The following is a 21,120-nucleotide window of genomic DNA, read 5'->3' as shown; positions in this document are numbered from 1 at the left end:
TAAGAGTAATATGTATAAATGTCAAGAGAAAAGATAACCAGATTTTAAAAGCACAGTGAATATAACGGCACTTTATTTGAAGGCCCACAGGGTGGAAAGGATTGGAAATTAAATATCCAAAGAGATCAAGCAATATGGAAGGACAGGAAGGAAGGTATGGAAGGTGGGGGAAGTAGTGAGAGATGATGCAAGATTTAAGGAACAAAATGTTGACTCCATCTGGGTAGAGATTAAGAATAGAAAAGGGGGAAAAATTACTAGTGGGAGTTGTCTATAGGCCACCCAGTAATAACATTACAGTGGCACAGGCAATAAACCAAGCATATTGGAGACATGTAACAATGGAACAGCAGTTATCATGGGGGACATTAGCATACACTGAGTATGAGTGTATGAATTAACTAGGTAAATCAGATTGGTCAAGGCAACCTTGAAGAGGACTCCATAGAATGCATACTTGATGGAATTTTTGAACAATATTTTACTGAACCTACAAGGAAATATGTTATCTGGGGTTCAGTCCTGTGCAATCAGAAAGGTAAAATTAGTGATCTTGTAATTAGAGTTCATCTTGGAAAGAGTGATCACAGTATGATTGAGTTTCTCATACAAATGGAGGGTACAATAGTTCCATCTAAAATCCATGTATGATGCCTAATCAATGGAAACTACAAGAGGATGAGGGAGAAGTTGGTCAGAGTAGATTGGGAACATAGGCTGTATGGAGGGTTGGTTGAGAAACAGGGGAAGACTTTCAAAGCGATTTTCATGGTGCTCAACAAAAGTATATTTCCAGTTAAAAGCAAGAACAATAAGGATAGGTATAACCAGCCTTGGATAACTAAGGAAATACAGGAAGGCAACAGTTTAAAAGCTTATGTATATAAAGTCACCAAAGGCAGTGGGAAACTAAGAACTGCAAAGCAAGCATAAAAAAACAGAAGGTAGGCTATAAAAAAAGAAACTCAAAATATAAAAATGGACTATAAAGTGTTCATAATTATATAAAGTCCAAAATGGTAGATGAAGTGAAGGTTGGTCCTTTAGAGAATGAGAAGGGGAAATTGATATTGGGTAATAAGGAAATGGCTGAAGATTCTAATTACTATTTTATGTTGGTCTTCATGGTGGAGGACACATCAACCATACCAAAGACAGATGTCATGGATATGATGAGAGGTGAGGATGTAATACTATCTAAAGAGAGGGTACTGAGAAAACTTGAGTGTCTAATGATAGATAAGTCCCCCGATCCTGATTGAATGAATCCCAAAGTACTTCATAGAAATGACAGAAGTTATGGTAGAGTCTTTGGTGATAATTTCCCCAAAATCTCTAGAGTCTGGGTAGATCCCAGCAGATTGGAAGAAGGTAAATGTCACAACACTATTCAAAAAAGGATATATGCAAAAGGTAGGGAACTGAAGGCCAGTTAGTTTAACATCTATAGTTGGGAAAATACTTGAAACTATAATTGAAGAAGTAGTAGCGAGGCATCTAGAGAAAATGGATCCACCAAGCAGAGGCAGTAGAAATTCAGCAAAAGCAGGTCCTGTTTGACAAAGTTATTGAGTTCTTTGAGGACGGTAGATAGAGAGGAGCAGCTAAACGGAGCTTACCTGGATTTCCAGAAAGTGTTCGAGAAGTTGCCACATTAAAGACGTACATAAAATAAGGACTTGTAGAGTTAGGGGTGATGGATAGAGCTTGGGTAACCCAATAGAAAGCGGAGAGAAGGTGGTGTTCTTTTGGTTGGCAATCAGTGGTGAGTGGGGTACTCCAGGGGTCGGCACTGGGACTGCAACTGTTCATAATCTGGAAGAGGGGACAGAGTGTAGTGTATCTAAGTTTTATGGCCCAGCGAGATCAGAAGCATCACAGAGTAGGCTTGGTGCAGTTCTTCTGCAAAAATATGGTGACTGGCAACCTATTGCATATGTATCACGCTCAGTGACAGACGCAGAGACAGGATATTCCCAAATTGAAAAAGAGCTGCTCAACATTACATACACCTGTGAAAGATTTCATCAGTTTGTATCAAGACAAGCAAACAATGTAGAGATTGGCCATAGCCCTTGATTGCATTGTTCCAAAGGCCATTAAATGAATGTCCACTTAGAATACAAAGAATGATGATTAGGCTGCAATGTTAAACACTGAATGTGACGTACACTCCAGCTAAGCTAATTTACACAGCAGGCACATTGTCTAGAACTTTTGACACTAGAGGGCCCGCAAACACCTTCATAGATATGATCACAACTGCACTGCGCATATCAGATGCAAAAATGGAGCTCATAAAGTCAGAGACAAACAGAGATGTAACACTGAGACAACTGAGAAAAAAAACATCTTGGATGGATGGGCCAACATGAAGCAGGTCTGCTCATCTGATGTTTCAGAGTTCTGCAACTGCAGTGCAGAACTATCAGAAGTTGAAGACATCATCTGCAAAGAAAGTAAAATCCTATTGCAAAGAGTCTGAGAAAAGAGATGCTAAAAAGGATCCAGGGATGACATCTCGAAATGGAAATGTGTAAGAAAAGAGCACAACAGGTGTACTGGCAAAGAATCAACAATGATATAGCAAATGAAGTGTAAAACTGTACAATATGCAGAAATATCAAGCAAGCAATCTTGCAGAACCACTAAAGCCACACCCAGCACCATGCAGATCTTACCAGAAGTTAGGTGCTGACCTATTTGAATGTCAAGGGAAGGACTATCTTGTAGTAACAGAATATTATTCCCTGTATCCAGAGGTGTGTAAACTGAACACAACCACTGCAGACGCTGTAAAAAAAGATATGAAAGCCATATTTTCTAGACAAAGCGTGGCAAGCGAGGTCTTCACAGACAATTGGGCACAGTTTTGCAATTCAAAATACTGACATGTTGCCAAAGAGTGGGACTTTGTACACACCACGTCAAGTCCTCACTTTCCACAGTCCAACTGTCTATTGTAAAAATTGTTACAGACAGTGAAAAGACTGATCTACAAGACAAAAGACAATGGACAGACTTCTACCAGAGCGTGCTAGTATACTGCACAATGCCGCTCAAGTGTGGTATGTCATCACCACAACTCCTTATGGGATGTAGGCTAAGATGAAACCTACCCATTCAGGAGAACCTCCTAAAAACAAAAAAGAGAGAGAAAGGGAAGAAGTTCAAAGAACAGAAAGAAAAGCAAAAGTATTACTTTGACAGAGGAACAAAAAAGCCTATCGGAACTCTACACTGGTGACCAAGAAAGGCTAAAAGACAAAACAAACTTATGGATTCTGAAAGGAACTGTCCTTAGTGAAGTCCAACCAAAATTATACACCATTCAGACTGATGAAGGAGCTGTTCTGCGAAGAAATTGTCAAGATCTTCAAATGGGACCAGCCACAGTAGATGGAAAGGTGGATACAGTTGAAGAACCAGAATACACAGCTGAGAAGACATTATTAGAGGCATGTAGAGTGCGTCGAAAGAACCAAAGACTTGTTGATCCAAACCAAGGCTTTTATTAACAAAAAAGACTGGAGCATATCACATATAGGTCAACCAGTCCAGTATGACCTGGTCTGGCTAGGAGCAATCCTTTAAGACCTGCCAGTAGGTGTGCCTACGCTCTCAGCCAATCACAGTCATCCTACACTACAATCTGTACATATACACATGGTGATAGAATCTGTACTATCACAAGGCAACAACTCAGATTTAAGGTCAATCAATCAGGAGGACATGAATCCTCCTAAGAGACTCATTGACCTAATTTAAAGACTCCTTTTATAGATCTTATTTGATCTTCAAGTTTTAGTGTATGTAAATGTGAACACACAAATCAATTTTAAAAAAACATTAGCAATGTTGATAAAAATGAAAATGTAAGTTCCTGCTGTTAAAATTAAATTTGCAGAGTTATATAAAGAAAACATGTTAGTTAAAATTAAGCTACTTTTGTTTTAAGAAAGGGAGATGTAATGATAGTGATCATGTTTGCATTGCTACTAGCAATGTTTTAAGGATCATAATTCCCGTTTGATTACATTTAGCTGCCAGCAGGGGGATCACACAGACAGGGAGACTGCTGTATGAGAGATCTATAATGGAGCTTCATGGTGGCTTCTTACAACAACTATAAATTAAAGAACCTTTTCCTTGTTTAAGAACTCACACATACCAATACCAATAAAAGATGAAACACTAACAAAATTTAGAAAGTATCTAGACAAGAACTTAAGGCTTCAAGGCATGAAAGGTCATGGACCAAGTGCTGAGAGATGTGATTAGTTCAGATAGGCATGTCATGAACAGCATGGATATGGGGAGCTCTGCTGTTTCATTCCAATTCCTTCCATTTTTTTCCTACTGATTAAGAGTAAGATGATGAGGGACAATTGGCCAGGTTAAATCTAGCAGTCAAGCAGAATACATAAAACTAAATTGTTGTCACATTGCTGGATACATTCCATAGCTGCGCAAGGATAGCCAAGCTTGGCAATTGGCAATTTTGTTGTACAGATCTTTAGCACCACTGCAGGATATTGTCAATGTTCATAAAGATTAACAATTTGTTGTGTCTGGCAATGTGTACCAAATTGAAACATAAATGCCACCTACAAGCAAGGGCACTTTAGCATGAAGTCAAGGGAGATAATCCAGTCAATTGAAAAAGGATGCAACCTGCAGTGGGTGAGATGCTGACAGAGCAGCTTTTGCATGCTTATTTGCTTATCATTGCTTTGCGCTGGAAGTAGCTTTGCTTGTTTCATTTAGATATGAGAAAAACATCATTTTCTTTGGTAATTAATTTTATTTCTTGTTGGCGATTGCTCAAAGTTTTCTGCCGTAGATTTTATGTATACACCAATAAAAATGGTGGTCCATTAAGTTTGACAGTGAACAAGAATGATGGATGTGTGGATTTTAAAGTTATCAAATGTAAACAGGTATCCTGCTAAAAGAATTGCTGCCCAACTTTACACCATCTGACCTATCCATGGTTAATCCTGCCCTCCTATCATGTACAACTGTTATTTTGCAAAAGTATGGGGAAAGAACAAGTTTTTTTACAAAATGGGCCACATTCTATTGAGGAAGGAATTCTTCCTTCCCAAAAGGAGGGTGGGAGAGAGGAAAGGTTGGAAGAAACGTACTGAGTTTCTGGACAGGGTTCAGTACATTTATTCCAACTGACAATATTAGTGGGCTTACATTTTAACTCTCAGCCAAAATTATCACGATTGATGTCAATATCAGTGGCTATGTGTCAAAATGCAAACAGTCTTTGGTTTGTAGTTGTTTACCACAGAAATTATTCCTAGAAAAGAAATCCAAGATATCGTGAACTAGAGAATGGATGATGATAATGGCTTTTGAAGTATCCACAATTGAAAAGGAGGATGCATCAGATAAAGCAGGCTTTAGGTGAACTTTTTCATAACCTCAATAGAAATAATAACTGGCAGAGATGTATAAGCTATTTGAAAAATTTGCATAATCAGCAATATTTCTGTGAGCTGTGCATGTGAATAATTTCAGGAAAGCAACATAAAAATATGCAAGTTAACTTGTTTGGTGTTTTCTTTTGAATGGGTTAAAAAGTGAATAGAGGAGGCAGTTATCTACACTCTGGACATCATTACTATTGTAAAACCACAAATCTGGAGAAACTCAGCTGTTCAAACAACATACTTTATATTATAATGATAAAGATACATAACCAATGTTTTGAGCTTGAGCCCCTTCATCAAGTTCCCTACCCCATAACCCTCTATTTTTCTTTCTCTATGTGTCTAAGAGTCTCTTAAATGCCCCCCAAAATTTCAGCCTCCACCACCATCCCCAGCAAGGGATTCCAGGCACCCATAACTTTCTGTGTGAAAACCTTAACCCTGATGTCTCCCCTAAACTTCTCTCCCTTAACTTTGTACTAATAGTTACTGATCCTGACCTGAAAAACAGGTACTGGCTATTCTCCCTATCTATGCCTCTCATAATCTTGTAGATCTCTATCAAGTCTCCTCCCATCCTTCTATGTTACAAAATGAAAAGTCCTAGTTCTGCTAACCTTGCATCATAAGACTTGTTTCCCAACCCAGGCAAAATTCTGCTAAATATCCTTTGCACCCTCTCTACAATTTCCACATTCTTCCAATAATGAGGTGACTAGAAATGAACATTATACTCTAAGAGTGGTCTTACCAAAGATTTGAAGAGTTGCAGCATGACCTCTCTATTTCTGAATTTAATCCCCCTATTAATGAATCCCAGCATCCCATAGGCCTTCTTAGCTAACCTATTGACCTGTACAGCGACCTTGAGAGATATATGGTTTACATCCCAAGGTTCCTCTGTTCATCCACACTCTTAAGTAACCAACAATTAACCCTATACTCAGCCTTCTGGTTACTCCATCCAAAATGCATCACCTCACACTTATTCAGATTTAAATCCATCCACCACTTTTCTGCCCAACTCTACATCCTGTCTCTATTGTCTCCATCCACAACTCTTCCAACCTTAGAGTCATCTGCAAATTTACTTCCCCATCCATCTGCCTCTTCATTTGGGTCATTTATTCATTTAAATGTGTTCATTTAATCAAATTAAGCTGGGTAAAATTCAACATTTATTTTCATGCTGCTCCTTCACTTATTAAAATTAATTTGAAGGAGGGAATTATGAAACAAAACCACATTAACTGTTGGAATGAATAGGGTTTTAAAAGATAATTATCTGAAGTCTATGGAGGGAAAAATACAAACTGTTCTTTAAAAGAAGAAGAGTACATTTCTAAGACTGAAGTTCTCTAGAACGGAGGATTGATTTATACATTGATCCAACTTACGTATCACTTAATATGGTATTGAGCCTACCATAATTTGATCTTGGTTCTGGTTAATGCATGGTTGGCTGAGAATAAACTTCAATAAATTGTGACAACTAAAAACCCAGAGATTTAAAAAAAACAGCTATTTTTTGTGCTATTTGCTAATATCTGATCCATGAAAAACAAATAATTGGTGTAGGCATTATGAGCCAAATGCTCAATTGTACAGTTTTATCTTTCATAGGTCCACGTAAAGGCACATCTCTATCTGAATTCCCAACACCTGATGCAAACTCAGTTTGGAATTGCAATCCATCTAGACTGAGCCAATTAGAGCAACATTGGGAATTCTGAACAATTTTTATTGATATTCTTTTTATATCCACCTTTCTTTTACATATTTCACGAAGGCATGATTAACAATTCACCAATCTGGTAAATAATAATCAACAGAAGGTTTAATTTGCCTTCTGCACAGAGGATTTCAGGTCTCTGAACCCCATTCTGCAACTGGATCCTTGACTTTCTCATTGAAAGACCACAGTGAGTTCTAAGTGGAAACAATGTCTTCTCCTCACTGATTGTCAACACAGGTGCACCCCAAGGATGCGTGCTTAGCTCACTGCTCTACTCATTACATACCCATGACTGTGAAGTCAGGCACAATTCAAATGCCATCTGCAAGTTTGTAGATGACACCACAGATTTCAGCAGAATTACAAAGGAAACATAGAGGAGGGAGATAGATCAGCTCATTAAGTAGCGTAGCCACAACAACCTTGCACTCAATGTCAGCAAAACCAAGAAGATGATTGTGAACTGCAATAGAATGTCAGGGGAATATTACCCAGTGATCATTGAGGGTTCAGTAGTGGAGAGGGTGAATAACTTCAAATTCCTGGGTGTAAATTTGTCTAAGGATCGGTCCTGGAGCCTCCACGTTAATGCAATCACAAAGTCTTGCCATCGGTTATACTTTGTGAGGGGTCTGAGGCAGTTTGGTACGTCATTGAAGACTCTTGTAAACTTCTGTATGTGTACCGTGGAGAGCATTCTGGCTGGTTGCATCACTGCCTGGTCTGGAGACACCGACTCTTAGCACAAGAAGAAACTTCAGAGGCTTGTTAACTCGGCCTGCAAATCTGAAGGCCACAGACTTCACTCCATTGAGGTCATCTTCATGAGATGGTGACTTTAACAAGTAGCCTTTATCCTCAAAGACCCCCACCACTGAGGCCATGCCCTCTTCACTCTGCTACCATCAGGAAAAAGGTACAGGAGCCTAAAGACGAGCTCTCAGCAGCACAAGGACAGCTTCTTCCCCGCTGCCGTCAGATTCTTGAATAATCAGTGAACCAAAGACACTGCCTAACTTTTCATTCACTGTTATTGTTATAATTAATTTACTTTTTTTATAGTAATGACATAAGATGATTATAATATGTATGTTTGCACTTTGATGCTACTGCAAAGCATCGAATTTTATGACTTGCTCATGACAATAAATCCTGATTCTGATTCTGATTCTGAATTGATGTACCATGCTTTTGGATTGAACTCCCAAACTTGATGTGGAATAATCCAAAACCACTTACACTCATTAAATGATGCTATAGTCCATTATGGAATAGATCTAAGCCATGGATTAGGACATGAGGAAAATGGGCATTATTAGTAGATGAACATGATTCTCTTTTTATCTCTGTTTCAGCACATTGGTTTGCTTTTGTGATGCAATGGATATTGCTCCCTCCTGAACACTTGCTCACCACAGAGCTGAACAAGGAAGACTTTCTATTGCAGGTATAACATGCCAAGGAACTAGAGAGTAATAAACAATCTGCTGGAGGAACTAAACAGACCAAGTAATATCTGTGGAGGGGATAAATGAAATGTTAATATTTTGGGTCAAAACCCTTCAATGCAAAATGTTGATAATTCCATCTGCTGTCTCTAATGTCTCTATCATAATTGTAAATCTACTGGCATGTTCTCATGACCAGTAACAGGATGACTTATTTGACCTGTTTCCAGCGACAAGTATCAAGGTGCAAAAACTGGACAACTGTCAGTCACACATCATTGCAGCTGTTCTGAACTTCCTCCTGCTGCTGATATGGCTAACATCCTATCAATGTAGAAAGATCAGCACCCAGTGATCAGTGGACTAACTCTGCACAGCTAGCATCTTATTTGGATTTTGCTGCAAATGCTGAGATTCACAGAATTATTGTATAACATTTGATTCTCTGTTACCGACTCTATAAAATGTTTGATAGCCCGAAGGAAGATTTATGATATTTTTGTAATAAAGAATGGGTTTGCTGTATAATGCAATGACTTTAAAAGTAATATTTACCTAGGAAGAATGGCCGATCAATGACATAGTTGACTGAAAAATCTATAGCTAAAATGTATGGATAATCTCTGAATACCATTCACAATGATAGTCTTTCAAATATTCAAGGAAAGAAGTAAAATAATGAAGCACTTTATGTGAAAATTTGTGGCGAATTCAGGATGATTGATTGCTTCAATCTTATGATTAGGTCCATCGTAATAGTGAAGAATAGCAATTTGAAAGGGGAACTCCATAACATGTATTGCCTGATGCTAGCCTCCCAATTAATGAAGGGGGACTGCAAGCTGGATTCTAACTGGGAATAAGAATTTCAAGTGTAACCTATTGTGCTCCATTTCCCCATTCTTGAAAATCAAGTAATTTCAAGGAGGGGTATGAATTTTTTGCAAAAATTGAGAGCGGAGAATTCATGTGATTTGCAGGTAGCAAACATTATCAGAATTCCACAGGATGGAAGTGACAAATTTTGGCAACATATTGGACATTTGTGTGCTGACATAATGGACCACCTTCCTTCAAATTCCCCTACAAAGAGCTGAGAAGATGAATTCAGGGAACTAATCACATCTTGATTGGCACCAAGGAAAAAAAAGACTGGATCATGACAAGAATCTAACTGAACCATTTATGTCCTTCAGGAAATGAAAGCAAGACCCACTGTAGCAACTTGACCCTGATGTCACTTGAGTCCTACACTATCTGCTTGGCTGAAGATATCTCCTCAGTAAATGACATTCTAGCTCACACTCCAGGACCCTGGGCAGAGCTCTGACTTTGCCTGCACCGCTCTCATTTTTTGGCAGGTGGAAAGATGTATCATGCTATTGAAATTCAAGGTGTAGGAGATGCTCATGCTGTCAGTTTAAATTTAAATTTTAGACAGATAGAATGATAACAGCTCACGTGTTCATGCCACCCAATTTGCACCCAATTAACCTACACCCCGGTACATTTCAAATGGTGGGAGGAAACCAAAGCCCCCTGACGAAAGCAGTCATGGGGAGAGTGTACAGACTCCTTACTGACTGTGCAGGATTCAAACACCGGTCCTGATTGCTGTCTCTGCAAAGGTGTTGCTCAAACTGTCACATTTGTGGCCCAAAATGTGAAGTTAATAAAACATCAAACACAAGTTTTATCAGGTAAACTTCTCCGAGTCTTTATTTTCCAGTTTCCTTTGTTCTCCTGCTTGTGCTCTTATCTCCCTCTCATACCACGTGACATCCGGTACATCTCATACATATTCATTATCATGACATCCCTCCTTTAATCAGAAATAAACTTTACCTTCACTTACCAATATCCCTCGGAAACATACAAACATCGTAACTAATGGTAATACTATAACTCAACTACATAAAATTTACTTCCTACAGCACTCATACATGCACTTTACGATATAAGATTAAAATACTGTCCCAAAGTTCTTATTAAAACTATGGCACAAATTCTTCGTATTGTTTGGGCACTTTCCGGTTTCGTTTCGGCCTGCCTGCGATATTGTCGTCGCTTCTCGGTTGTTCACTCTCAGTGACGGAAATACTGCTCGCCACGGCTTCGGGTGTTTCTGGCGCTCTAGTCACTTCATCAGGAGTGCTGGTAACTGCCTCTGGAACATCATCAGGTCTCTCAGTTTCAGCATCTCGTATTGGCCTTTCAACCTCTTCGCTCTATGTATCTCTGGACTGGTACCTTTTTACACCTGAGACATTTCTCTTATACAGGACTCCAGTCGGAGACTTGACTGTCACCATACTGCCACTTCTGGATACAACAGTATAGGGTTGATGGTAATAAGGTGTGTCTAGCTTACCACCAGTTTCATGCCTCACTAGAACATTATCTCCTGGCATGATGTCTGAGTACTTGGCTCCACGTTTCGAATCTGTGTACAGCTTTGCTGCACCTTTCTTTTCAGCATCGTGGTCCCTCATCTCCTGGTCGTCTCGGATTTCCTTTATTTCTGGCATTTTTGTGCGGATTTTTCTCCCAAAAAATGCTTCTGCAGGACTTTTTCCAGTGGTTGCATGAGGCGTTGCTTGATAGACAGCCACATAAGATAGCAATGCTTCTCGCCAATTTTGTCCTTCTGCGTGTGCAATCCTCAATCGTTTTGGTACCAACAATGCCTAGGTGGCCTTCATGCGCTAAGGATACCATCTTCGGTCTCAATCTTTGCGGTATCACCAATCTGCAACCTCTTAATACACACTGTCCGATGCAACAAAGTTCGTCTCTAATGGGAATGTAAGCCTTGTGAGTACACTTGTCCCATTGTCCACTCTGTATGCATTCTCTTACTTCCATGAGTTCTGGATCACGTTCGGATTCTCTCTCGACTTCCTTCGTAGTAACAGCTTTCGGTGTCGACTGAATAGCTACGAAGCGTACAAAGCTCTCTGTTTCTGTTCCCAATTCTGACTTGGATTGTGGACCACCATCCTCCACCAATCTGGACAGCGGATCTGCAATGTTTGCTTTCCCTGCAATGTGGATTACTTTATATTTGTAGGGTTGTAGTCTGAGTACCCATCTTTCTATTCTGGCACATGGTTTGGATCTAGGTGCATAGGTCACCTCCAATGGCTTATGATCTGTGATGAGTTCAAATTCAATGCCGTATAAATATGCATGGAACCTCTCACAGGCCCATACAAGTCTGAGTGCTTCTTTCTCTGTCTGAGAGTATCTTCTTTCCACATCTGATAACGATCTGCTGGCATAGGCAATGATTCTTGGTCCTCCATCATGCATCTGGACCAACGCGGCTCCTAAACCAACTGGGCTGGCATCCGCTATGATTTTGGTTGATGCCACCGGGTCGTAATATCCAAGAGTTTTTGCATCTGTCAGGCTTTGCTTCAGCGCTGTGAACGCTTTCTTCTGCTCAGATCCAAAATGAAATGGTACACCTTTCCTGGTTAGTTTCCTTAGTGGTTCTGCCACTGTAGCGAAATTAGGAATGAACTTTGCACAAAAGTTGACCAATCCCAGGAAACTCCTCACCTCTGTTGCGTTCTGAGGTGCACGTGCTTCTGCAATAGCTTTCACCTTGGCCTCTGCAGGGTTTAGTCCTTCCTGTGTAAGTTTGTGTCCCATGAAGTCCATTTCTGACACACCGAACTGGCACTTGTTTCCATTCACGGTAAGGCCTGCCTCCTGTAGTCTAGATAGTACACGCCTCAACCGTTTGTCATGCTCTTCCTTCATTGGTGCATGGACTATGATGTCGTCAGAAATGTTGGCAACTCCAGGAATGCCTTGAATCACTCGATGGATTTCATACTGGTAGATCTCCGAAGCTGCATTAATTCCAAATGATAGTCTCTTGTAATGATACAATCCACAGTGAGTCACAAATGTTGTTACATCTCGGGAACCTGGATCCAGCTCTAATTTCAGATCAATTTTTGAGAATACCTTGCTGGTAGTTAGTTCTTGAAGTATTTCCTCCACTGTTGGTATAGTGTGTCGTTCTCTAATTATAGCTTCATGGCCATTCTCATGTCAACACATAGTCTTATGTCACCCTTTGGTTTGGGCACAATCACTACGGGACTGACCCATTGTGTCGAATGTTCCACCGGTTCAATAATGTCTTGTTCGATCAATTCTTTAATTTTGGCTTCGACTTTCCCACAAAGTCCAAACGGAGTTCGGCGCATTGGTTGTGCCTTGGGTTTGACCGTTTCATCTACCGCTAGCTTCAATTGTCGACCTTTCAGCTTTCCTACTCCTTGGAAGACTGTGGGGAATTCTTGCTTCATATCCTTGTATGACTGAATTGAATTGACACAAGCTCCAATATGAAGTATTGCCAGGTCTTGCGCTGTGCTTCTACTCAGCAATGGTTCTCCCCTCTCTTCTATGACCATAAACTCTGCTTCGGTGTACTTATCTCCAGCTTCAACAGTTGCAGTAAAACATCCAATGGTCTGCAAAGGCTTGGTTGCTGTGTATGGATACAGTTTCTTGGAACACTTCTTTGAGGTACAGATGATCTTTTTCCTTTTCAACTTCTTCCATAAATGTCGATCAATCACATTACTGTCACTGCCTGAGTCTACAATGACCTGCACTGTCACTCCACCAATGATCACTGGGATCTTCTCATGATGTACATCATTCAACGTAAATTGGTAACAACTCTGTCCCTCCTGGGTATCATCATCATCACCATCTATCTGGCGAATGGTATCTTTCTTTCCAGGATACTTTCCTTTCCCCCAGGCTTTGCCTTTGGAAGTTGTACTTGTCCTCTTCTGGTCTGCATTGGACTTGCTTTTGCACTTCTTTAAAAATTGGTCCTTACCTCCACACTTTCTGCAAACTTTGCCTTTGGCCGGGCAATATGGGTCTTTTCCAAAGTGATCTCGGTTTCCACATCGATAACACTCCACGTCCTGTGTCGACGTATATCTTGGCTGGTTATGGCGATGTGAGAGCCTCTTAATTTGCTGGCTTGAGTTGTCTTTCAGGGTCATGGTATGAAATTGCCCTTCAACAGCCTCTAATGCAGTAGCAATGGCTAAAGCATCAGTAAGTTCCAACTCACTCCCTCTTTCCAGTAGACGTCTTCTGAGTTTATCTGATCTGCAGTGCTGTACGACTTGATCCAATAATTGGTTGTCCAAATCAGCTGGCATGTAATTGCATCCAACAGCTAGCTGGCGTAGTCTCGTCACGTACTGAGCAATTGTCTGGCCATCTTCTTGTCTCGTTCTCCGAAACAAATGGCGTTGAAATGTAGCATTCGGTGTCACTACATAGTGTGCATTTAATGCATCTACCGCTTTCTGGTACTCATCCTTTCTTCCAGTATTCAAAAGTGTCTTAAATGTTTCCCGAACTGCAGGACCAGCAGTGAAAAGAAGTAATGCCCTCCTCTGCGCTTTTTGTTCAACTGTACCGGTATCTAGAAATAGGCCATGACTGTCGGCGTAGGATTCAAATTCTTCCAGCCTTGCCTTCCACTTCACACTTACAGTGCTTGCATCACCCGTTCGGTCAAAATGAGCAATTCCACTATGTGTTAGAAAGCCACCGTCTGCCCCAGCCATGAGGAAATATTCCAGCCCCAAAAGTACTGAGCCAAAGAGAAAATTCTTATCACCTTGAAGTTCTCTTTAATCCTCTGTAATCTTGTTTAGTCTTTAATTTTCTTCAAGCTTCTTTCATCCTCATCGCCAATGTCACATTTGTGGCCCGAAATGTGAAGTTAATAAAACATCAAACACAAGTTTTATCAGGTAAACTTCTCCGAGTCTTTATTTTCCAGTTTCCTTTGTTCTCCTGCTTGTGCTCTTATCTCCCTCTCATACCACGTGACTTCCGGTACATCTCATACATATTCATTATCATGACACTAACCATTACGCAGTCCGTGCCACCCTTAGTTCTGGGTTTCAGTGTAACTATGAATTATCAGTTCATTCTGGATGTTTGTAAACTGAACTAATATTCCATTTCAGATCCTTAAACACCGATGTAATAATGTTTGATCAATAATAGAATAGTTCAAAAGTTTGAAATGTTAAACATAGATTTTTAATTATTCATAATCATAAGTGATTTAGTTAAAGAACAAAGGCAAAGATAAGTGTTTGATCATTTTGTGATCAGTTCATTAACACAGTAATGTCACCATGCTAAAGTTCATGAGGTTTGGAAGAATGTCGTCTGAGAGAAATCCCTAAGTTTTTGTGGATCAAGAATGGTGCTACTTTTCCAAAAGTAAGGAAAGGCTTGTTAGCTAACCAATATCCTACATCCCACTGCATGCTTCAACTAAAGCTGCTTAATGAAACTGATGTTGATATGGAAAATTAATGGTTACCCATCTTTTTAGATCCTTACATAAGATTATGTCCTGCTGATTCTGTTCAGGTAAGTCACAACTCCACGAGATGAGTGGAAATCTCAATGGATCACAACAGTAGGCCAGGGGGCTCTTTTGCAATGACATTCTCTTTGCAGTTTAATGTTCACTGCATCCTAATAATCAAAAATGCCTGCATCTAGAAAGAATGGAACTTTGTCCAAATGCATAGCTATTCAAACTGATCCAGAAACTGAGAATGCAGAACACAATAAAGTAAACTTCAAAAAGCTCACAATAAAGGGTAAATATGCTTAAAACGTATCAGCTCAGGCTTCAGAATTGGAAGCAACAGAGGACCACTTCTGTTCACAGTGCTGAAACTTACCCGTAAAGACTTTGCAGCTATTAAGGCAGACCCAAATCTTGACAATCTTACTGCCATTGTGTTGTCGTCAGAAGTTGTCTGTTTTATCTTGCTGTAATTTAAAATGATGCTAGCAGTAAAAAGCAGTCAATTGTCAAAATTATTGGACAACTATTTCACACATTTACATGACATTTTACCATGTTCCAATTCAATGATTTAAAGCCTCCTTTAAAATAAGATATTCAAATATTATTAATCTCAATTTAACTCATGTTGACATGGCTTAAAGCAAGAGAGAATCACTCTAGTCATGGAAAAATAAAGAGATACAGCATAAAATGTGGCCCTTTGGGTCTAGGATGACCATCAAAAGCCCATCTATGCTAGTTCTCTATTAATCACATTTTTCTTTATTCTCCACACATTCTCATAAGCTCCTATCAGTTTCTATAATTCATCTACACACTGGTGAAAATAGACAATATCCAATTCACTTCACTATGGGATGAAACCAGATCACCCAAAGGAAGTCCACAAGTCACAGGCAGGAATTGCAAAGTATGGATGGACAGGACCTCAGTGTTGATATCTCTCATGTTCAAAATTCATCTGAATAGTAGAAAGACCAAAATATCAGTGATACAGAAAACTGATGTGTACAATAATGAACATGAAGAGTCAATGAGAAAAAATTAAATTTGTTTCTCTCTGTTTAATATTCCTCACATTAGGTGTATCTCAACAATGGTAAACACACAAAGTAATATTTAAGATTGTAAACAATATTTCTTAGCAACCCTCTGCACTCTAAGAAAAAAAAAGAGATTTCTCAACAAAGTTAACATTGAATGTTGAAGAGTGATATTCAAACTAATATTGGAATTGGATATGTGTAGAATAATAGAAATAGATTTTCTGACTTTATCAAGATCAATATTTTTCTTCTACAATAGATTTTCTTTGATGCTTATTCATTGTTTTAGCTGTAAAAAAAATTACCACATAATCCATCCTTTTTTCCAAACTCCCAAAAATATGAATTTGCAATAACCAGTTATATATTTTTGTCTGAAGTTACATGGCCATTCATTACAACTTATGAGGCTGACAAATGTGTTATTTTCAATAAATGTTATGCTATTTTACTTGTTGAATGGTTAATCAAGAAATGAATGGCAGTATTGAAATGCCTGGATACATCGCATAATTATTTCAAGATATTTTCTTAGAGTTTCATTTTACTCAAAGAATCAATTTAAAGAATCTTAAGTTACACAACACATAGGTTTGAAGTATTTACCAAAAATACAAAGATACAGTGACTGTGCTATTTGACCTGTTGCTTCCATAGCTCATTTATAATGGCCTTACCTCAAAGTGAGCACATGCAGACAGAGTAAAAATGACTATATTAGTCATATTGAAGCTCCGTAAGTGCTTTGGGGAGGAAATGCAGTGCATTGTAAGCTGCATAAATCATCTCAACTGGTCCTTGTGAAAATACCAGGGGGCTCCCACCATCCAACAGCTGACAAACGCTTATAACTCAGGTTCACACGGGTTCAGTGTCAGCTTGGATTAGAACTAAATGCCAAGTATGAATGTTTACTTTAGTACATGTAACTGTTTTCAAGAGATAGAAAATAGAACAATTTGAACTAATGCTCAACATAATGTTGTTGTACAGTATGAAATCCTATGCCATCTTTAATGGGATGAAATTGTCCTCCAGAAGGAAATAAATGAAATTACTTGATATTTATTCTCAATCACATGAAGGAGAAAGTAACCAAGCACTTATTTTCTCATGTGTTAATGTATTGGGAAAATCCATCATAATTTGACCATACCTAACCGAGCACCAGACTGGTGGGTGTGCAGGTAGTCTAGTCTAACCAGGAGAAAATTATAGCTTTCCTTCCCTGAATTACATTAGTGATCCAGAAATGTCTTGAAAACAATCCATATTTTTATAGCCACCATCATTGATATCACTAGCTTTCAGTTCCAGATATATATTATTACATGAATTAAAGTTTTCCGGATGCTGTGGTAATATGTTAACTCTTGCTCAGTTCAATGGTTCAGGCCTCTGGACACTAACTGATCCCAGAAAACCACAAAATGTTCACCATAAAACAAGATTGTGTCTATATCTATCTGAGAATGCAATATTTAATGAGAATTGAGAAACTCAATTCATGTGTTCATAGTCAACTTGCTGCTGGCACAACTTAGATGTTCTTTAGAGTTATCTGTACTTTGGCTCATGAATTTAGACTACTGTACATATGCTATACCAGTTGACATGTACTAGAGTGTAAGGGATGAGGAGAGACATGATAGATCTTTATAAAATTATAAGAGGCATTGGTGAGGCAGACTGTCATAATCTTTTCTCCCAGGGTAAAAGTGTTACATACCAGAGGTCATGCATTTAAACTGAGGCAAGGGCATTGGGGTGGGGTGGTGGGGGTGGGGGGGATTTAAAGGAGATGTACAGAGAAGATTTTAGACAATCTTCCTCTTCAACAGACTGCAGGTTGGCAACATCACATGTTCCTTGCTGATGTTTAGCACAAGGGTACCTCAAGGTTGTGTGCTTGGTCCCTGCACTATTCCCTTAACATCCATGACTGCAAAGCCAAGTTTAGTTCCAGTGCAATCTGTGAGTTGGTTGGTGATACCACCATTAATTGTGGAATAAAAGGAAATGATGAGTCAGAATGTGGAGTGGAGATTGAGCATCTGTTTGAGTGCTGCCAGAAAAACAATCAATGCCAAAGAGCTTTCTGTGGACTGTAGGTAAGTGAGGCCAAGGGACCATGCAACTGTCTGCATTGATAGGAAGAAAGTACACAGGATGAACCAAGTTCCTGGGAATCCATATATCAAAGGACATCTTTTGGAACCAGTATACTGAGGCAACTGTGAAGAAGACCTAGCGATGCCTTTACTTTCTAAGAAGTCTAAAGAGTTTTGGCAAGTCATCAAATACTCTATTAAACTTCTGCAGATGGAAAGTATACTCATGAGTTTCATGATGTCCTGGTTGTACAATTTGAATTCCATAGATTCCAGAAGGCCACAGGAAGTAGAAAACATAGTCAAGACCATCACAGACTCCAACCTCCCATCCATTCCAGACATTTATGTTAGATGCTGCCTGAAGATGGTAGCTACCATCATAGAGTACCCCCTAGTCACAACCTCTTCTTGCTGCTTCCTTCGGGCAGAAGGTACAGAAACCTAAAGTCTAGCTCATCTGAGTTCAAGAACAGCTCCCCCACCCCCCACCCACCCCCAACATCCATCAGATTCTTAAATCTCCCCTTAATTCCAAATCATAAATTACTTTGGCACTACAAAAAGATCTGTCTGGACTATTGAAGCACCACTTCTTTTTTTTTTCCCATGTTAGAATCATATACTGTATTTTGAAGACTCATGAGAATTCAGGTACATGAGTTCTGTAGAATGTTCAAAGGATTTTTAGGTCAAAGAAAGTTATATGGATTTTTCGTCATTAAATTTGATATACTGAAGAGTGCTTTACAGAACCAATTAAGCTTTCTTGTAACAGTGCAGTGAGCATTCAGAACAAAATTCCAAATCTTTTCAACATTTATTTTATGTCAGCCTTCAAGGTGAAAGATATGTTTAACATGTGAAAGAAAGATGTTATGGATATAAATGGAGATGAGGATTCTGATTCACTCTGAAGAGGTGGTGCTGAGCAAAATAGTGGGCTGAAAAGTAGATCAGTCATCTGGTCCTGACAGAATGCATCCCAGGGTACCGATAGAAATGGTGGAAGTTATAGTGGAGGCATTTGATAATTTTCCAAAGTCCTCTGAACTCTGGGCAGAACCTGGCAGATTGGAATACAGTGAAAGTGATTTAAAAAAGGCAGGTAACTATAGGCCAGTTAGCTTAACATTTGTAGTCGATAAAATAGTTGAAGCTGTCACAAAGGAAGAAATCACAAGATATTGGGATAGAAATTGTTCCGTCAGACATATGCATCATGGAACAAGGAAAAGTAGGTCATATTTTACAAATTTACAGGAATTATTTGAGGATATAAGGAGCACAGTGGATATAACACAACAGGTGCAAGTCGTGCACTTGGATTTCCACTAGATGTTCATTAAGGTGCACATAAAGGCAACCATCAGTTAAGGATGCATGGGGTTGTGGCTAAAGTATTAGGGATAGGAGATTGATTAACTAATAGAAGGCAGAGTTGAGATAAGCAGGTGTTTCTGTGGTTGGCAATCATTGGTGAGTAGAGTGAAGCATGAGTCGGAGCTGGGCCCTCAACTGTTCACCATGTACATTAATGATATGGAAGAGGGCACCAGGTCTAGTGCATCTAAATTTATCAATGACACTAAATTTAATGGAAAAGAACATTTCAGTGCAATAGGTAATCAAGGAGTCAAATGGAATGTTGGTCTTCAGTTTCCAAGAGTTTATATTTCAGAGCTGGAATCTTGTACTGCAACTGGAGAGAGTACTGGGTTAATGTATGCAGTTATGGTATCCTAACCTGAGAAAACATATTCTGGTTTTGGAGGCAGTGCAGAGGTAGTTTGTCAGCATGAGCACAGGGTTGAGGGGATTTGTCAATGAGAAGAAATTGAATCACCTTGGACTTTTCTCACTGCAATTCAGAAGAATGAAAGGGAATTTTGTAGAAGCATAAAATTATGAAAGAGATTGAAAAAATAGAGGCAGGAAAGTTATTTCCTCTGATAAGTGAGACTAGAAATTCATGGGTGGAAATTTAAGATGAAATGATGAGGCACTGCTTTTCCCAGAGAGTAATGAATTCAAATCGAGGCTGGTTTCTTTAAGGAAATGTTTGGTTAGTAATGTACTATCTCAGGATTATCAGCCAATGAAGTTTATATTGAAGGCAACAAATGGAAAAATGTAACAATATCACTTATAAAATATGTGCTTCAGCTAATATTTATTTGCTTTGTTGAGAATTACATTTCTGGGAAAATTACTCTTAATATGACAAAAATACTAAGAATACATGTTGATAGAACAAAAGTAGATATCAAATAATTCCACTGGAAAAAATAACATATAACTTAAGAAATAACATCACAGTATTCGAACCAATTTGGGAACCATACATGGAACACAACAGAAAAGTCCAACCACGAAAATACATCAATTTTTGCTTAGTAGAGTGATGGGGATAGAGAGTAGGTGGAGTTGAGTCCATGACCAGAACAGCCATGATCTCATTGAATGGCAGAATAAGCTCAATGGCCCAAATGCCTACTTGTGCTCCTGTTTCTTACATTCTTAAGGGCAAAAAATAAACCAGTTGCTCTTGAATTGCAATAGCAACTGCAGAATTACAGATAATAAGGTAGTTGTCAAAGTTAGTCATTGAATAATTGTTCTTGCATTATGTTGTCATGCCTTATAATTGAGATGTACGTATAATTGGTTTTCAGCAATAGAGGTAACTTAAAATAAAATATAATTAGTATTCTATTGGGGTAATGTGCACCAATGAGATATACCAAAGGTATGCTGTGTTAATGAAACTTAAAAATAGTGTTTTTCCTCGAGAAATTTTGTCCTAATATTTCCTTATAATAAATAAATTAGGCAACAACAAATTAAAACATGAAACAGTTTAAATAACTGTTAGCAAAGAGTTAATCAAAATAATGTGTTTTTAGATCAAAATACAACTGAAAAAAGTATAGCTTCTCCAA

General features: G+C 38.9%; 1 long non-coding RNA gene across 2 annotated transcripts in view; it reads left to right on the top strand.

Moving 5' to 3' along the window:
• Positions 1-378: 378 nt before the first annotated feature.
• The window catches only part of LOC138756200 (uncharacterized), a 38,323-nt gene continuing 17,581 nt past the window's right edge, over positions 379-21,120 (top strand). Inside the window, exons 1-3 of one of the 2 annotated variants that reach the window (XR_011352851.1) lie at positions 379-538; positions 5,316-5,418; positions 8,535-8,626. This is a non-coding gene — a long non-coding RNA (uncharacterized lncRNA). Of the gene's footprint in view, positions 539-5,315; positions 5,419-8,534; positions 8,671-21,120 lie in introns of those variants that run through there. The other variant, XR_011352850.1, reaches the window with a different exon arrangement.

Source organism: Narcine bancroftii, chromosome 3 (genome assembly GCF_036971445.1).
Source record: "Narcine bancroftii isolate sNarBan1 chromosome 3, sNarBan1.hap1, whole genome shotgun sequence".
In the NCBI taxonomy this organism is placed as follows: Eukaryota; Metazoa; Chordata; class Chondrichthyes; order Torpediniformes; family Narcinidae; genus Narcine; species Narcine bancroftii.
This window is presented reverse-complemented; position numbering and strand designations above follow the sequence as displayed.